The sequence below is a fragment of the Rhinolophus sinicus genome, linkage group LG10 (genome assembly GCF_036562045.2).
Source record: "Rhinolophus sinicus isolate RSC01 linkage group LG10, ASM3656204v1, whole genome shotgun sequence".
Classification (NCBI taxonomy): domain Eukaryota; kingdom Metazoa; phylum Chordata; class Mammalia; order Chiroptera; family Rhinolophidae; genus Rhinolophus; species Rhinolophus sinicus.
Genome location: NC_133759.1, coordinates 103,982,489 through 103,996,763, shown reverse-complemented (window position 1 = coordinate 103,996,763; position 14,275 = coordinate 103,982,489). Strand labels below are relative to the sequence as shown.

The following is a 14,275-nucleotide window of genomic DNA, read 5'->3' as shown; positions in this document are numbered from 1 at the left end:
GGTAAAGTGGCAGAGCTGGAAATAAAATCCAGATCTTCCATTGCTTAATTCCACGTGGAAGAATAATGCAGATGTTGATGGTGGTGATGGTGATGATGATGGTAGTGGTGGTGGTCATGGTGGACGTCATAAAGAAGGATAAAAATGGAGAAAAGCAGTGCTAGGGACTCTCTTCCTTAAACAAAGGACGTCCCTGTTACTCCTTCCACCACTCTTGTTTGTTCTGGCTGAAGGAGAAAAATGAGTGGCTTCAAGGGACTGAAACTGAGGACAAAAAGAGGGACTCAGGCATCTCAATGTGATCTTAACACATATGGGGTTTCCCAGAGCTCCATGAAGTGGATGTAAGTGAATAATCCTCGTTGTAACCCACAACCGAGGTTAAAAAAAAATCAGGAGCTTCACTAAATGCATCTGGCAAGCGTTTCGTCTTCCCTTAAATAAAATAAATTCCCTTAATAAAGCCAATGGAGGCAGGGTTGGTGGCGGGGTGGGGGGTGGAGAGGGTGTGTATGATTTATTAGGGAGCAAGGAGAAGGCCTTGATGGCTCTGAACTATCTATTTAGAACTGCTGGCTCGAAAACTAAGTTGTACATTGGTTTCTCTTTTTATGCCAATCTTACATTTTAAAAAAAATATAACTTTTATGAATATCATCATTAGTGCTATAAGCACAGGGAAGTATAAGTTAATTCTACAGTAAAGTGATTATTAAATCCATTAGTCATGTACAGGGAATCCATAATTAACTTATTCTCCAGCATCAAGTAAATGATTCTACTGTGTGCTTTAAGAAAGCAATTGTTCACTAATATGCAAAATACAGCAGAACTATTAGATCATAAAGCTATGCAATCTTATAATTAAATTATAAATTTTACATATTTTAATAATGTGCTTTATATCCTTTAATTGTTTTCTACGCAAGATTAAAAGGAGGTGCCATGGTTTTTCTCAGACACATTATATCTTGACCTGAACTGTGCAATACTTAATAATAATTGATGAGTATCTACCGAGGATGACAGCAGTCTTTCAGCGGCATCAGATACATCTTTGGGTTATTGCCGAGGACGAAAATGAAGATATGCATTAGTCTTAAGTGGAGTTGCAGCTATACCCTTGGGCTTTCTATTGTTTTCCCCCCTTTTCCTGTTATAACAACCACAGGCATCCATGTTCTCTCTTCCCAGGCCACGGGAATGGGCTGGCCCCCATTCCCACTGCCTTGGCTGTGCATGTGGGTAAAAGGAACACGCAAATTAAATTCTCTGCAGGGGACTTAGGCGCCTACATGAGCAATCTATTGTTGTTATTGTGTTTTGGATTAAATAATGATGCCATTCTTTTCTGTGTGCGCAATTAAATGTGTTTGAAAGAACTGGGAAATACCATGGATCTGTGCCACGGGGGTTGCCTCTGTAACCTTCTGTTTTTCCAAATCCTGATTGCTGCCCTGGGAACTGTAGTGTTGGTTTCCTTTATTCTCCCTCAGAGGGAGCCAACCTTTCTCTCAGACGGTTATTCCAGCCCGCTTTCCAGTTTTCAGAAGTAACATCACATTGAAGTTGCCTTCCGCATAAGCAGTTCAATCATTCCTTCCTTCAGCAAACACTGAGCTAAGTGTTTACCACATGCCTGGCCCTGAGATCAACACTGGGGATGCAAAGATTAAAAAAGATGAGGTTTCTTGATGTAGGTGTGTGAAGCAGGTGTATCACTAGGGTTTGCGCAGGGTGCTAAGTGTATCAGTATGCTAGGACCACCATAACAAAGTGCCACAGACTGAGTGGCTTAAACAACAAAACGTTTTTTTCTCATGGTTCTGGAGGCTGGAAGTCCAAGATCAAGGTGACTACAGGGTCGATTTCTTCTGAGACCACTCTCCTTGGCTTGTTGACGGCCGCCTTCTCACTCTGTCTTCACATATTCTTTCCTCTGTGTATGTGTCTGTGTCCTAACCTCTTCTTAGAAGGACATTCGTCATATTGGATTAGGGCCCACCTCGAATGACCTCATTTTAACTTAATCGCCTTTTTAAAGACCCGTGTCTCCAAACACCATCCCCTTCTGAGGTGCTGGGGGTGAAGACTTCAACATATGAATTTTGAGGGCACAGAGTTCACCTCGAATACTAAGAGATCACCAAGGGGTAGCAACCAAGCCCAGCCTAGGGTGGGGAAGGCTTCTTGAGGGTAACTCTGGTCTGAGTGTTGAAAGATAAATAGGAGTTACTTAGGTGAGGTGTGGGGACAGGGGACAGGCAATCTGGGTGGATAGGACAGCATGTGATGATTAGTCTTGATTATGGCCAGAGTTGAGTGCGCAAGGGAAGGAGGAAGGGACTGCCACAGTACTGAGTCTGGAAGGTGGGCAGAGGGTCAAACTTGGAGGACCATGTGAGTCATGCTAAAGGGGGTTGGACTTTATCCTGAAGGCTGAGAGAAACCACTGAAGGCTTCTAGGCTGCGGAATGGTGGGGTCAGTTTTAGTTTTCACAAAGAAGTTGGTAAATTTAGGGGCGCAATAGAGAGGTCACGAATGTTCCAAAATATCTTCCCTGTGATTTGCCACAGCACCTGAAATTCTCAACACCAAAGACACATTCCTTTAAGTCATTATCCTATGGACACAATCCCCTTTAATTTCTTAATGGCACTAATCAGGATCTGTAATGATTTAATTTGTTTACATGTCTGTTTCTCTGACAGTCAGTTTACGGTGTATCCTCTGCACCTAGTACAGTGCCTGGCACATAGTGGGTGCTCAATACATATTTGTAGAAAGAATGAATGAGTCATCCATGAAAGAACAATACACTAAGCTGTTAAAGCCTATTAATTGACCCAGAGGCCTTGGAACTAAGACAAAGGTCAGATAAGTCTTGGTAGTGATAATCAGGGAAGTGTAGGTCAGATCTAGCAGAAGTCAGGTAGGACAGGCCAGTGGGAGGAGCTGGCACATTGGCCACTCCCTCACGGAGGGGCTGGGTCGGGGAGATGAAGACTAATTGAGGTAATGCACATGGAAGTGATTTAGGCTGGACTTGGAAACTAGATGGCTGCTGGAATCCCACCTCTGCCGCTACCTTGCCATGTGACCTTGGGTGAGGGGCTTACCCTCTCTGGATCTCCATTTCCTCATCTTGAAATGAGAATAACTATAATTCCTCTCTTTTAGGTTGTTGTGAGGATTAAATAAGTTAATACAAGAAGCTTTTATGAGAGGGTCTGGCACATCATAAGAGTTACGTCAATCTTGGCTACTATTATTATAATGTGTTTTTATTTTTTATAGAAGATCTCACATATATATTACTGAACCAACCTACTAGTGCAGAAACATATTAAGAGAAAACTCATTTTCCCCATAATTTCCCAATAAAACACCTCCAACTGTTCAGATAGTAGCGATCTTTTCAGTGCCATGGTTAAGATCCAAGCAATCCTGACACAGCAAAAATAGGTGGTGTCATCTCATGTGCAATTCCTTGTAGACCCAGCTTGGTTCTTCTCCAATGTCTTCTTTTGGAGTTGTACCTGATTTTATTACCAGTTTTCACCCGAATCCATTGGGGAATGGTCTGATTCTGCTTTTGCTTCTTGGCCAGGAACCACTTGATCCTGAAAGTCTTGTGAGAAGACATGGCGAGGAAGAGTCAGCTGCATGTCCTACGATGGTGGCGGAAAAAGAACTATAATGTGTTTTTAAATTTTAATTAAAGGAGACACAATTGGTTCCATTGACTCTGATCTCTATTCCCTTTTCTCCAGCTTCTATTCACTCTCTAAAACTTAAATTATGTTACTTCCCTACTTATAAATCTTAGGCTTAAAAAAAGGAATCTTGACTTAAGCTCAGAAAATCACACACGTAATATGTGATGGTCATGTTCCAGGCCCTGGAACAGAAGATGTGAAGAGATAAATATAGAAGTGCATTCTACTGCCCTGTTCACATTGTTCCGAGCAGTGCTTCTCAGAGCATGGTCCACAGACCTCCCAGATGCTGACCAGAACTACAGTCAACCCGATGTGACATACTCAGAGTCGAGTGAAGGCAAGAAGTCTATACCAGGGTATGGTGCAGAAAAGGAGAGATAGGAAGCGGGCCACTGGGAGCCACAGTGTTCTTTCTAAAGAATCGGTCCCATCTTTTATACCACCCGAAAGAGAGCTCCCGGGCCTCAGGGAGATCTAAGCTCTTGGCAAAAGGGAAATGCATGAAGAATTCAGACCCTACCAGGCCACCTTACTTGGACCCTCCTACACCAAACCAAACTTGGCTTCCTAGAATTGGCTGACAGAGCAAGAGCCTGTTTAATTTGTGAGTTCTGGACACAAAATCATTCTCAGTGGCAGCTCCAATATTGGCAGATGGGAGATTTAGCTCTGTCCTGTTTATATAACAGCAGTTGATAGATAGTGACTTCATAGTTGGATATTTATGAGAGGTTTCATTTCAAATAATATAGTTGTGGCCCGTGGCAATGTGAGGCTCTTACCCATTATTACTGAGAAGCTCAAGCTTTAGAATATTGTAACTATAACTGCAGGGTCTGTTTGATCTACCCGGAAGAACTGGAAAAGTTAATATTTTTCAAAGCAATGAAAGCTTTATTATAAAAAGTCTCATTAGGAAGTTATCTGTCCCTAAAACACATAGGCTATCAGAAGGTCAGGTATGAAAAAAAGCAACTTCTTATACTTTTCTTTCACCTTATAACTTTTATCACATAACAAGGTAATTAAAAAGGAAAAAAAAAAAGTCTGCTACTTTCCATTACAGCAACCGAACACCTTGCCATTCCCTCCAGCCATGTCCCAGCTCTGAGGTGAGCTGGTGACATCCATTCTTTGCTGTTTCAGGACAATGGCCTTTGCTGTGTTAGGTATTGAGGCTTCCGCTAACTTAATACTATTCACAGACCGGTAAACTATCATCAAATCATGAGTGTCTTCTGTTTCCTCAATTGTAAAAGACTACCCCCGTTTCAACATCACTTGGGTATCTCTTCCAGAGTCTGTGGGTTTTAAATCTTTGCAATATTATGGGAGACTCTTGGCAGCTGAGGAAGTTACTGGATTTGGAGAAGATGAGTGCGTAGGGTGGTATAAAGACCTTTTAAGGATAGGTGCGAGGAGTCAGCAGAGCAATACCATGTCGCTGCAGCAGCTCTTCTCAAAGGAATGCTGGATAGCACAAAGGGCCGAGTCACAGAGGCTCTCTTGATTTGGGGAAGACAGACTAAAAGCTAAAATAGGTGGGGGAAAGTTGGGCAAAAATGGAGGGTGACAGGTAACAGAGGGCTTACATTTTTTCTTTTTTGTGTTTGTAATGCAGGAAACTGAGCAGGACGCATAGTAGTTGCTCACTTTTTGAGGAGGCCAGTGAGAATTTACGCCTGCTGTTATGGGATGAATTGTGTCATCCCCCTAGCTCTACCCCAAATTCACGTGTTGAAATCCTAACCCCCCAGTACCTCAGAGTGGAACTCCAGAAGTATGAGAAAATGAATTTGGTTGTTTAAGCCACCCTGTCTGTGGCAGTTTGTTATGACAGCCCTAGCAAACCAATACAGCTGGTTACGTCATTTGAGGGGAAAAGGAAGAGAAGGACAGACTTTAATGCATAGCTGCATATCACCACGTACACTGTATTTCTTTTCAAAGAGTAAGACACTAAATGGGGAGCTCTACCTTTTCTTGGACCTGGACTCTTCTACAAGCTGTAATAGGCCGGGCTGCAGACTGCGCTCTCAGGGGCCCCAGGGGTCTATTACATTGGCCTAGGTAAGATGCCGGGCACTGAAAGTTTAAAGCTAGATCTTTTTTTCCATGCGTTTTATCTCATTAATTAGATTTTAAGAAATAGTTACTTTCTTGTTAGAGTCAATATTTCTTCAATACCTATAATATTGAAAATATTTGGCCCCAAATTCTGTTTATTGCTATTTTGCTACTAAAGAATCTAATTCAACATTTCCCAAAGTGTCTTCCATAGAATATCCATGAGACACTCTAATATATTTTACTCACAAAAAAAGATTCTATTGTCAAATAAATTTGGGAAACACTGTATATCATGCTCCCCTCTTAGACCTTCATAATGTCCATTAGCATATTAGAAGCTGTGAGAAGTCCTGCATCAACGGAAGTCCTTTAAATTTATTTAATCCAATCTCTTAGAAAATTATTTCACCAAAAAAATGCCTTTTTACCCCAAATCACATAGCCAGCCAGTGTCATTTCAAGAAATATAGTAACAGTAGGTTATATGTGCTCATGCATTGTTATATGTAGGGCATTGCTTTTAGCATTGTATATATTTTAATGCATTTTATTTTGATAACAACCCAGGGAAATAAGGACTATTCTTATTCCCAATTGACAGATGAGGCACTGTCGTGCGGGAGACCCTGCTCCCTGCGCCATTTGTCGTGCAGGGCGGCCTGCGGTGTCTCTGCTCCCGCTCCCCCCATAAGAACGCAGAATAGGGTGAGGCCAAAAAGGAACACCCATGGAGCCATAGGTAGGGGAGTCATACCACTATATTCTCGCTGGCGGCTGGGTTGGAGAAACAGGAAACAGGAGACACACCGTTCGCAACCCTCACTGCACCGCTAGCAGGCTCAGCCACCATCTTCTTGCTAGCCCCCATTTTCTGCTAGCATAACCATGGCAGTTATATTAGTGGCCAATGGCTCACTGGTTATAGCTGACGGCCAACTAGCCACAGCTGATGGCCATCCAATCACAGTTGATGGTCATTTACTACCTGAGCCAGCAGCTTTCTATGTGAGGCCGAGAGCCTGGAAACTGCTTTCTGGGGCTCTGTCCTCACGGGCACAGAGAGAGGGATTAAATTGACGAAGACCACACAGCTAGTAAATGTCATAGCTAAGACTCAAACCTAAGCATTCGGACCCTGGAGAGGGATGCTTGGGAAAACACTGCTCTAGTCTCCGGGGACAGAGTATGGTTCAATATCTCTGGACTCCATGAATATATTCATTTACTCAATGAACATTCATTGTGTGCTTTTTATGTGGGAGTTACTCTGCTAGGTACTGGATATACAGTGAATAAATGCAGACAGAGTTCTTGCCTGTACGAAGTCTCATGGTAAGACAGCTAGTAACCAATGAATGACTCAAATGGGTGTAAAATTACAGCTGTGATCACGGTTTAGGGCTTTCAATGAAAGGCATACACGGCTATGGTCTGTGACACACGGCGACCTGAGCTGTTCAGAGAAGGAGGGAAGGATTCCATAGGAAGTGAAATTGAAGCCTATAAGTAACTCCAGAGGGTCCAGCCCTGTGGGTGACGTTTGATGAAAACTCCCATAAAGATTTGTTTTAGTTTTGCTTACCTGAAACTATGGGTTTTAACCTTTAATTTGAAAGCTTGTGTGGTGCCAGCCTTTGGTCAAATTGTCACTTCTGAATCCTAAGGCACGCAGCATCGTCATGATTCTCCTTTCCTACCTCCCTGTCCAAATGTCTCCCGTTCTTCATTCATCCCCAGGTAAATGTCTTAAGGGATTATCTTTCCAAGGGGACACCCACATTTTCTCTTGGATGGAGCCATAAGCGAAAAGACTGAAGGTCTAGTAGAGAGGGTTTCCTTGGGCAGGAGACCTATGGAGAGGTCTTCCCACTTCTGCTTTGCACGTAGCCAGGTTGCTGTTTTATTTTCAGCAATTCTATTTAGAAAAAAAAAAAAAAAAGGAAAAGAAGAGGTTGAGAATGGTGGAAATGAGAGCTAAACTTTTATTATGTTAAAATAAGAAAAGATGGGATGTGCATTTTAGGGAGTGACATATTAATTAGAAATTCTAGAGACTCTAACTTCACCCTCCGTAGCAGCACTGATTTCCTACTTAAACTGTCAGGAGAAATCAAATGGGTCCTATTTTGGGCTGTCTGACTAGACTTCAGTGTTAGGTAAGCCCGAACACGAGCATCTGTTCTTGGAAGCAGAAACCCAGTGCTTGATACCCACTCTTTGTTTTTAAGGCTCTTAACTCAAGAAGCGGAGAGCCATTAGGTGCCAACCAAAACCAGTTAAACCAGAAACTGGATTTTTTTTTTTTAACCAATAATCTCTTTTAGTTTTATACATCAACCTAACGGCAAAAGTTCCAATACAAAATAGATAGTGCTTACTGAGCACGCAGCAATATGGCCGATTCAGTGTCAAGTATATCGCACACTTCATATTATTCAATCCTATGAGGGTGTTTTCCTATTTTACAGAGACGGATGTAAGGTTCAAAGAGGTTAAGTGATGTTACACAACCAGGGCTCAGACCCAAGTTGTCCTGAGGTCAGAGCTGTGGCTCCCGAGCTCTCCAGTGTTCTGCTGGGATATCTCTCAGGGTCAGTTTGCTTTTCTCATCACTTTTGTGAGCTCCCAGCTTTGGAGATGGAAATTTGAGTGGATATGTCTAAAGTAGGAAGGTGAGACATGTTTTCATTGCGTTTGCATTGTTTTATGGCTATTGTTGTCTAACTCAGATCCAGATTCTAGAGACTTCTAACTACTTGTTATAAGAGGGAGGCAGTCTGGGTCTTGAGACCAAATGATCTGAGTTTATACCTCAACTCTGCCAATTATCAACTGTATAACCTGAGCCAGGCGATCTCATTGAATCATTATTTTTCTTTTCTGCTAAATGGCTTAATAGCATCTACCTTATAGGATTATTGTCAGTTGAGAGACAGGATGTTAGAGGCTTGGTACATGATTGACACGAAATAAATTGTAGCTATTGACTAGCGTTTACACACCATGAACTCCTGTCCTTTTACGTGACTCATCAAGTCTACATGAAATACCTGGGAAGAAACAAAGTGAGAAAACCACTGATGGACTGCACTGTGTGGTTATCCTTAATATTTTCCCCCAGAAGTCTGAATCAAAGTTATTTTATGCCTATGTTCTATTTGGAAAACATTATAAAACTTTGAGCAGACAGCAGTGCTGTGATAGCACAGTGCTTATGAAACCACTGCATGCTTTTCTGATAAAGATATAACTTTATTGCCCTTAATGTACTCTCTTGGTTAATACAGCAAGCAAATGGGACATAATTTGAAATACCTTTACTACCATTTATAGTGTCAGAACATACAACTTACCTTTTAAAAATGCAAAAGATTCATTGCAATGAAAGGCATTGCTTATACACACAAATGCATTTTTAAAACAATTCACCTGTGTAGTGCCCTGAGAATTCATGATGTGAGATCTTTCACCTTTGCAGAAATGAAATCGAATTTTCTTGTTCACTGTGCTCCAAGAACAGCCAGCAAGGGCAGAGATAGTTTTGGGGGCAGGATGCCAGCTTTTGTGATCTCTGCAGGGGCTTTCAGAAGGAAGTGGTGAATAGATGGGTCTGTATGCTCGAAGATGACTTTAAAGTCCTTTCTGGGGAAGAGTGGTCTGATTGGGTAGCAAAGATTCCAGCGATACTGCTGCCTTGACCTGCTGGGGGTAGAACAGTCCTGGCACATGGAGAGAAATCTTCCAGACACAGGCCGCAGATAATGCCGTTACATGGTGATGGGGGTGTTACCCTGTGGATACTGTAATCCTGTGGATACTGTAATCCTGCCATGTCGCTGCTGCGCAGGCAGAACGTGAAGCTGACCAGACAGAATCATTTGAGGAGGTAGTGGAACCAATGATAAGAATGCTGAGCTTAGGAGACCTGGCTGCTCGTCCGGGCTGTGTCTCGTGTTTGAGCTCGGATGCATCCTGTGATGCTCTAGCCTTATGCGCTGTGATGTCATATAAGCTGGTTGGACTTCATGCTATCCCAGCTGTATCCCCGTTCTCGCTTTCTAGGGGTATGGGATATGTGCATAAGCATGCATTAAACTAATTAGGCCCTGCTTCTCTTACACATTTCAAGACACTTTCACATTTATCATCTCGTTTTTAACCCTATCACAAACCAGTGAGAGAGAAAGGGCAAATATTTTTGTTCCATTTAACTTATTAGTAACTGAGGCAAATAGAGATTAAGTTAAGAGCAGAGCCCTGGTATCTTGACTCTTTCCTGGTCTCCTGCAGTAAGTTGAACTGGATTAGTCTTTTGGGATATGTGTGAAAGGATATGCAATTGGATTCTCTATGGAAAGAGATAACTGGATAAGTTATGTTAAATTACTGCATGAGTAGGTAAAATAAAGTTCTATTTCCCTTACTGAGCATTTACCTTTGAATCCCTCTGTGAAGTGGATTAGAATGGTTTGTTAGAATTTAAGAAATACACAAACCTAGAAGAGGTACACCTCATATTCTTTTAAATGGAGCATTTCTCCTGGGACTTCTTTACATTCTGAAAATTCACTTTATTATTACATTCTGAGGTTTGTGGCTTTAAATGCCACGGCATCTGAGTCTAACTTTCATTGGTGATATTTGTGGTTATCACTTTCCACTGTCATCTGCTCCTATTTCCATTGTTTTGTTCCATAGATACGATTTGATTTATGAATGAGGGCTTTTTGATTCTTCAAGATATATTTTGGCAAACTGGTTCAATAACTTGTTATTGAAAAGCAAAATCCATCAGGGACATATTTTCCTACTTCCCCTAAAAAGAAATCTCATTGAGACCGACTGTTTATTCATCAGCCATGCTACGTTTCTGTATGTTATAAGGACATATCCACATTTTCTTTTGTTTGTTAAATATGTCCATAAAAGTATTCAACCTAAAATGCCAGGTTCAAGATTACTTCTAAATTTTGGAAATTACTCCATGAGGTAATAAACATGCTGTAACTCAGATTCTAGCTAAACTTGCAAGACCTCTGCCTTGGTACAGATGCAGAACTTAGTTGGTGGCCTAGACTAAAAGAGGCCCTAAGAATGAGAGAAGAATTCAAGTTTGGAGATGCCCTTTTGTGTCACAACTTTGATGATCTCATACTTCTCCATCGAGTCCTCTCCCTTTGTCACTCTGAGAGTTCTTAATGAAACTGTGGGGTCATGTCCCCAATCTCCTTGAGAGCTCCCTCCGAGGCATCATTCAAGTTAACTGCACCCCCGCCCATAGCAGAAGCCAAAGTCTTTGGCTGCATGTCGCTAACTGTTTTGCTTTCCTGTGAAGGTTTGTAGTTCATTTGCATAACTGTTAAAGTTTAGTGTCTCAAAAACTGGGAATTGCAATGAAAAATTGCCTCATCCCTGTATCATCCCCCCGCCTAACTCTTCAACTGCACGTTAATTATTGGGTGCCCTTTTGTTATATTGTGGCCATGTCAGAAATAGAACATGTTTTGTTCCTTCTAGGCACTAATATAGGAGGTTCAGTGAAGCAAAGGAAAACTTTGCTTTCTGCCTGCTGTATACATTACTCACATTCAATAATCATATTGAGTTGGACTCTCCTTCCATGTGATAGACACACAGTATTATTTTCCTTCCTAGAAAATACAGCTTTCATGTACCTGTTGTCTTTTTCACCAAGGCAGTTGCCATTTGTGTTCTCATCTTATTTCCCATCACAAACATCTGGAGAGCTTAAGGAAATATGGATTTTTAGTGCACAGGCCTGGGATGAGCCTCAAATCCATCATCTATAAAGCTCCACTGGTGACGCATATGCTCAGCCTGGTTTTGGAACCACTGTTCCAAAGCATGTGTGTCACAAGTCCCCAAGAACACCCACAGCTTTGGGGGTCCTCTGGGAGGACTCAGGGACTCAGCATGTAGTGGGGACTCATGGCTATGATGTATCACAGCCAAACGCTACAAAGTACAATCAGCAAAGGGAAAAGGCCCCTGGAACAGAGTCCAGAGAAAAACCAGGCACTAACTTCCAAGAGTATTCTCCTCACAGAGTCGCCGGAAGTGCTTAATTCCTCCAATATGGAATTGTGACATGTGTGGAATGTTGTCGACCAGGAAACTCATTAGAGACTCAGTTTGAGATTTTTATTGGGGGCCAGTCACACAGGCACCCTTTGCTGATAATGAATCAAGATTCTAGGCTCCCAGAAGAGAAACAAGTTTTCAGGATAAACCACATGGTTTGTACAAGCAATTTAGGCACAGTGAGCCACTCTTACCAATTAGGGAATCATGGGAACTCTCCCCAAATCCAAGTTCTCAGATGCCAGCTAAGGGTCAACCTTGCAAACAGAATTTTTAAGGATAGCAGTCTCAGGCCTATTATGTTAACTTTTTTTCTCTCTACACAGTATATTAACCAAGTTTCTCTATTGGATAGGAGGAAAAATTTCCAGATGAAAATGGAGATTCATGTGAAGTATGAAATTCTACTCCCTGAGGATTTTAATAAAAGTCATGCCTTTGTATAGGAAGCAGGGCATGAATGTGGGGTATGGACTGTCCAAGATCATTTAGCTCCTGGCTCTAGTCTGGACTTAGAGAAGAAGAGACAAGCGGCTTGTAGAAGCAGATGTGCTCAAAGGTCACGGAGATACTGGATCAACATGCATCTATTCATTCACTTTTTATGTTCTGTTGCCCTTCCCAGTTTTCCAAATGGGGTTGTTTCTTCTCTAATTTCTGGAAAGGCACAATTATAAGTAATGAGATTGGATGACCAAAGCCTATTTCACATCCAAATCACTGAAAGCTAGGAGTCATATGACTCCCCGTCCAGTCCCCAAAAACACAGCATAATTTTGGAACTCATCCTCATAGGCCATGAGGAATATTCTTAGGCATACATTCTTTGTTAGCAATACTTGGTATGACACTTTAATTTTCTGCAGCCAGAGGTGTCTCCCTGTATCCACAGCCTCCCAAGATTGCCTGGCAGAATAGAGCATTCTGTGTTCAGGCATGTGGATGGCAAAATCAAAGCAGAGAGATGATTGTGTATTCTCATGGGAAATTTCCAGATGGAGACGAGAAGTTTCTGAGTATTTCATTATTCGGCTTGCACATTTTATTCCTTCTAAACAGCTAGACTTTCTCTTAAGTTCATTTGTGTCTGTTTACTTGTATTCAGTTCACTTATTCAAGTGAATAGTGGAACAGCACGTCCCTTGTACAAAACCTTTCTTGAACCTAATAATGGCAGTCATTATCATTCAGCCTTGCTTTTCAAGGTACAAAAACTTCTTGGACCTGTTTTCCATGATTTTAATCACTTCTGCCATTTTTCTTAGACTCTTTTCACATTCCTGTACATCCTTCTTAAAAGCATTGTGGCGAAAATTGGACACAATGTTTTTCAACTCAAATACACTACAGTCTGATATATTTCTAAATTCTCTACAAAAGCAGCTTAAAATTATGTGTATTATATGTATTTTTTAATTATTCAAAAAACATGAAACATGTATTCAAATGTTCTTTCCTTTGTCTTTAAGGTCATTTCTATAACACATAAATTACATTGACTATATGTTGGAATATAATTCCCTGTCTGTTAAGGCTCAGTTTTAAAAATGTATTCTATTAAGAAGCAAGCATTTTTTGTAGGAAATGTATTATGGACTGATCAAAATTAACTGTGGGCGAGCAGCTGAGAACGGTATGTATAAGAGTCATGTCCATCATTGAAGAAGAGCCACGTCTCAATACTGGCTGTCAAACACTCCCTAACTACAGATCACCACTAAACTTGCCTGGCACTGAAAGTCCACACTGTACTGTTTCTCGTAATGATACACCCCCGAGCTGCCTACCGGTCTCCTGTACTCACTAGCTCTTTTCTGCTATGTTCATTTCTCCATTTCTCCTGTCTTTCATTTGACAAGAAACCTGTCATTGACTTGTTGTTGAATGTCTTATTACTTATATATGACTTCCTATATTGAGAATATTGATATTCTTAATATCAAGGTAATTAGGAATTGCATTTCCATGACTTAGAATATTCTCAACCCTACCTAGTGTTGCGTCTTTGGGAAGTCCCAATCTATCAAGAGGTCAGTCTTGATATTTTGACCCCAGAAGTAAATATTTTGAATAAATCCGTCCTGGGACTGATCTGGGCAGGTAGGATACCTGGGACAGGTACAGAATATTAGGAGTTTTGACTGAGAACTATGATGTTGTAGTCCACATAAAGTTCGGAGTGATACAAAATCCAAGAATTTTTTTTTTCAAAGTGTATTCTGAAATTATAAAAATCTTATTTAACCAAAACAAAAGAATTGCAAAACAATAGGTGTGGAAGGTGTGGAAGAGAATCTGACATATCTGAGAATTAGATCTTTCAGTATCACCGGGCCCAGTTGCTTAACTGCAAGGCAAGCGCAGTCGTGCAGTGATGTCA

General features: G+C 41.3%; 1 pseudogene; it reads right to left on the bottom strand.

The window, feature by feature from the left end:
* Nucleotides 1-3,431: 3,431 nt before the first annotated feature.
* On the bottom strand, nt 3,432-3,647 carry LOC109452288 (large ribosomal subunit protein eL39; annotated as a pseudogene).
* Nucleotides 3,648-14,275: the final 10,628 nt, after the last annotated feature.